Source organism: Triticum aestivum, chromosome 5A (assembly GCF_018294505.1).
Source record: "Triticum aestivum cultivar Chinese Spring chromosome 5A, IWGSC CS RefSeq v2.1, whole genome shotgun sequence".
NCBI lineage: Eukaryota > Viridiplantae > Streptophyta > Magnoliopsida > Poales > Poaceae > Triticum > Triticum aestivum.
In genome coordinates, this window is record NC_057806.1 from 124,049,376 (window position 1) to 124,055,489 (window position 6,114).

Sequence of the window (6,114 nt, forward strand, 5' to 3'; positions counted from 1 at the left end):
ATGGCACAGGATCCGGACGACGACGACAACGACGATGGTACATTTACCAACGTCGATAAGTACTTTGCCGAACATGGGTACGGTGACGAGTTCTGCGGGCCTCCTTCTCAAGAACCCAAACAAGACGACCGCGATCTAGCTAGTACGGCGAAGAAACCCAATTGCAACAGGCGTCGTCTGGCGTTCAGTTCTCAGGAGACGCCTCCAGCTGCCGCCTTCACCGAGCCTCAGATAGCGGAGGTGCCAAATATTATCAGCCCCAACACGCTCAAGAAGGCGGTCTGTCAGCAGAACTCGGTCCCATTACAGCAGATCAAGAAGAAGGGCCAAAAACGGCCGACTAAAAAGGCCGCTGGTGCGAGCCAGCCGGCACCGAGTATGATCCGTGCTTAGGACGGGCCACCTTCACCTAAGGATATCTCGAGGAGGGTGCATGTGGCGGGTAGGGCGATGCTACCGACAAATATGCTCAATGCTGCAACCGGTGCTATGCGGAGTCTGCACGACAGTGTTCTTTCTTTGGAGAAGCGGTGTCTCAGAGAGAATGATGTGGCGTACCCGGTTTTCATGGCCAAGGTGCCAGAGGGCAAGGGCTTTGTGGATGGCGCCATCGGGGGTACGATCGTCCTGCGGTTTGATGACATCTTTGCTATGTTCCACCTTCATCCGCTGCACTACACCTTCGTTCGGCTGTTTTCGCTGAGTATGGAGATGCGGATCATTAGAGACAAGACCACAGACATCGTGATCGTCGACCCCTTCTACATGCGTGCCAAGCTCTTGAGCAGCGCTGGGGACCGCCAAGTCGCGAGTTCACACCTTGAAGACATCATTCTGGCAAACCCAGATAAGGATAACTTCCTTGTGCCTTACTTTCCCGAGTAAGTCATCCCTTAACTGCCCCGTAACATATGATTTCTTAGATTTCGATCGTTCTTTTTTTCTAACATTCCGTGTTCTGTGCAGTGACACACATTGCACACTCATCCTCTTAAGCCCGAAATATTCCATGGCCACGTATTTCGACCCAAACCATAACTCCAAGATAGACTACACAAATATCAAAAAAGTTCTTGATGATGTTCTCCCTGGCTACGCCAAATCTGGAGGCACCTTCATCAGGGCAGTTCATAAGTACGGCAAGCACGTGTTTGCCCACAATACGACATTCTGCTGCGTCAAGCAGCCGCCTGGCGGTCAGAAGGATGCCTACTACGCCCTCCATCACATGCGGGCGATCTTAAGGGACCACCATCACCTTCTGCTACCAAATAATCTCAAAGATTGGGCCGTGAGCTTGTCGGCAATCCAGGACGCGGACATCAGACAAGAATTCTTTCGCATCGAGTCGGAGTTTGCGGACATCATCCATCAAGATGTCCTTCATACCTCGGGGCAGTTCTTCCTCAGATATGAACCGTCCAACATTGAGATAGACAGAATGCTACAAATGCAGGCTGACAATGCCCGCGATTTCATGACCATCACGACAGACGGCGGCTTCATCCATGCTCCTGTCCATGAGTCGAGTCGAAAGTAGTGATGTGTAGTTCTGAAACATTGATTGGCTCATGTTGTAATTAAACTTTAATGAATTGTATGTCTCTTTGGTTTGGACAGTCGTTCAACTTAGATGTAATCGATGCTATTTATTAGTAGGACCATGAATTGTTCTATTAATGTCTTGCTTTTCTCTTCCGATCATATTGTTGCATACTTATATATTGCTTATGTATGTATTGTTTGTTGTTTGGCTTGTGCATAGAGATGCCATCGTATGTCGTGTACAAGGGTAAGGTTCCCGGAGTCTACAATGACTGGGAGGAGTGTCGGAGACAGGTTCACCGTTTCAGCGGTAACAGTTACAAAGGGTACACCACTAAAGCGGAGGCCGAATCTAGATACGCACTGTCTAGTGGGAGAGAGGAGGGAGTGTTGGAGGAACCGGATGAAGACCAGTTTGATCGCGATGATGCTCATCATGATGACGGCAGCTCTCTTCTATGTGATGGTAGTTTAGATGATTGATATCGACTTGTAATGTGAAGACAAACTCGATACTCGCGGTCTCAAGACTTGTAATGTTTTATCTTTGTTCGGTCTTTTGAATTCGGAGACTAATATGATGAATTGTATTCGGAGACTAATCTTCTATTGTATTCGATGAATCTGCTGTTGCTGTGTGCTACTGTCTATATTCTGTCAAATAATATATTTTGTAACCTGTCAAAAATCAGAAAAGTAAAAAAAAGCAAATATTCATACTAATGGCGCATCACCACAAGGTGCGCCATTAGTATGCCAAAGGATACTAATGGCGCATCAAGACAGAGTGCGCCATTAGTATGACAAAGCAGATGGTTACAGATGGCCCCCCGGGAGGCATACTAATGGCGCATGGTGTTACATACTAATGGCGCACTTCCTGGTGCGCCATTAGCATACCAGATACTAATGGCGCACCAGTGGTGCGCCATTAGTAAAAAATTCTAGTGGCGTGATACTAATGGCGCACCGGTAGTGCGCCATTAGTAAGCAAAACCGGTGCGCCATTAGTAGGCCTTTTCCTAGTAGTGCCAAGCACCACGATTGATGGCGCGGTTGGGTTACCCATATCCGTATTGATGAGAATATCGTGATAAGGGGAACACGATCTCTTCTTCAACAAGACGTGCCAATAAAACCGCCTCGCAACATGTGCAATGGCAGGCAGGGAAAAGCAGTTCGTAATGACAGGGCCACGGCAGGATGTCATGTTATAAAAAGTTGTCAGCAGATTGGATTTGTGGAATAATATACTCTCTACGGTGGTCTCTGGAATTTATTTTGCAGAGTCGGACACGATCCTTGTGTTCAAAATCTTCTATGGAGTATTCAGAGAAGGAATCCGCCTTGCAATGCCAAAGACAATCTGCGCGCCGGACTCATCGACATTGAAGCCTGGTTCAGGGGCTACTGAGGGAGTCCTAGATTAGGGGGTCCTCGGACAGCCGGACTATATACTTTGGCAGGACTGTTGGACTATGAAGATACAAGATTGAAGACTTCATCCCGTGTCCGGGTGGGACTCTTCTTTGCATGGAAGGCAAGCTTGGCAATTCGGATACGTAGATCTCCCCCCTTGTAACCGACTCTGTGTAACCCTAGCCCCCTCCGGTGTCTATATAAACTGGAGGGTTTAGTCCATAGGACAACAACAATCATAATCATAGGCTAGCTTCTAGGGTTTAGCCTCTACAATCTCGTGGTAGATCAACTCTTGTAATACTCATACCATCAAGATCAATCAAGCAAGAAGTATGGTATTACCTCCATCGAGAGGGCCCGAACCTGGGTAAACATTGTGTCCCCCGCCTCCTGTTACTATCAGCCTTAGACGCATAGTTTGGGACCCCCTACCCGATATCCGCCGGTTTTGACACCGACAGATAGGGAGCTCCTCGCGCATCTTGACATCCTTGACGCCTTCGGTAAACACTAAGATGATGGCCCCATCCGACGCCTTTGGGATCTTGAGGTGGGCATTCGTGAAGCGCAATATGTATGTACTTGCGGAGAGTCTCACCCAGCTGCTGCTTCACGCGTCGCAAGTCGTTCACTATGGGGGCGTGGTCGCGGGTGCCGTGGAAGTTGGCAATAAGCACTCGCGAAGCTCATCCTAAGAGGAGATTGACCCCTATGGGAGGTGCAGGAGCCAGGAGTGTGCACCGTCCTTGAGAGCCATGGGGAGGAACTAGTTCGCCATGACCTTGTCGTTGCCATTCGCCGCCTCAATGCTCAGCGAGTAGAGCTGGAGGAATTCTGTAGGGTCCGGGGTGCCATCATAGCGCGGGGGCAGGTCTAGCTTGAACTTGCCGAGCCAAACAGCATGGCGCAGCTCTGGGGTGAAGGCGCGACAGCCTGTGAAGCTTACGGGTGTGGCCCCGCAAGGGGAGCATGATCCTGACACCCATGCGCTGCAGCCCCCGAAGTGGCCTGGCCTTGGTGTCGGCACAGCGGTGCGGGGAGCGCACACGCATTGCCCTGTAGCTGCTACACCTCCTAGCGGCTGGCTTCATCCTGCACCGGCACCCGCGCCGCACGGAGGGTTGTGTGGACGCGCATTATGCCTGGGCTCGACGTCGGCGCTGCACAGAGGAGGAGGAGGGGGTGTGCCATGAGCCACATCGCCCACTCGGGAGGGCGGGGGACGGAGCGAGTGGGTGGTCACTGGGGCCTCACCGGCGGCGTTGACTAGCTCGGTGATGCGGCCCAGCCAGGCATCGTAGCCCTCATCGGCGGGGCAGTAACACAATAGCTCGCGTGCCATGAGCAGCACAGCCTGCGTGTTCGCTGGCCTGCGGCGAGTGTGGGAAGATGACGCCGTGATGGGGGTGAGGAAAGGAGTGGCGGTGTGCCCATCCCATCGCATGGAGGGCGGCAGCGAAGAGTCTTGATGCTCATAAGCAGCAGGGTCAGTGGAAGCATTAGCTACTGGAGAAGCCGAGCGGCATGGAACACCATGGCCCACGGGCGCCGTCTGGACAAAGTGAGCAGCCTGGCGCTCGGTGAGAGCTCAGCGGGTGTCAACCATGGGAGCGACGGAGCGGAGACGTAATGAAGCAGGAGGGAGTTTCGGCACGCCCCTACCTGGCACTCCAAATGTCGGAATCGGGGCTCCGCGGACCCAAACAAGGTTTGAACTCTTGGGCGTGTGTGAAGATCTACCCTAGCCTCAGCCTCAAGCTCATCACCTCATGGCTTGGCTTCATCGAGTTTGTCCAAGCAGGGAAGGAGATGAACACAGAGATTTACCCAGGTTCGGGCCGCCTTGTGGTGTAAAACCCTAATCCTACTTTTTGGTGGATTGGCCTCGCGAGGAGGTTTGGGGATGAACTAGTACAGTGGGAGAGCTGCCCTTGGAGAGCTCAATGGCCGAAGGATTCGATGCTCCTTTATGGTGGAGACTAAACTATATTTATACTAGGCCCAGTCTTTTTCCATCATAGCTTAGGCGGGAAGGGATTCCACAATGGCCAATTTGAAAGGGGACAAGTGGTACATCTTATCCCGACGAAAGGTGGTCTTCGCCTGCAAAGCTTCGGGCCATGATGCAGTGGTCGGCTTAGTAATGACATTCTTCCTACCAAGCTCGTGGTCTTGGTCTCATTGCACTGGAATAGAAACCTTTGGGATGATCCCTCAGGAACCCGCGCTGGTCCTTGCCTCCTTAGCACGAAAGCAGAAATTGTCCTCCTCTGCGCTCACTGGCGCCCGCCTGGCCTTGGTCATCATGGCTCACGTCATCTCAAGCCTCATGAGGCGGGGTACCTGCATAGAATTTTCCGCTCCTCGGGAGGCAGGCTCGGGGAATCACTCCTCATGAGGCCTTGGCGTCGTCCGCCTCGCGAGGGTCTTGCTTGCAGAGTCTTGTAGCTAGGCCGCACTGGGCCATTGAGGTGGCCACGTGCTGGGCCGCAGGCAGGCATGTCTGGGTACCCTCGATCCCAGAACGCCAAAAATCACGAGACAAGACAAATTTATGAGCATTTTTGAAAAGAGTAGGCCAATAAAAACTAGATTGTAATACCATGTGTGTAGTTCTGTCTCCAACATGGTGTCCTCCGTAAGCCTCAGAGTGACACTTCCGCGGAATTTGTTCCTGTTCATGCTCAAGCCAATGTTTAATGACACCATCGATATCTACTCCTTATTTAAAAAGGTGTGGGTCATCCCAGAAGTAATGTATTAAATCATAGAAAAACTTTTTCTTTTGTTGGTATGTGAAGCTAGGTGGTACAAATTTAGCAACAATGTAATAATTAGCATAATCAGCATACCAAGGAGTACTACAAGAAGCATTTATGACAACTAGTTGTTCATCATGAAAGCTATCATCAATAGGTAGTGGTCATCAAGAATATTTGCTAACCAAGACAAGTTGTTAGCTACTGGGTTCTCAGCACTTTTCGTATCAGTGATATGTAAATCAAATTCTTGTAGCAAAAGAACCCACCTAATAAGTGTAGGTTTAGCATCTTTATTTTCCATAAGGTACTTAATAACAAAATGATCAATGTGAATAATTACTTTAGAATCAACCATGTAAGATCTGAATTTATCACATGCAAACAC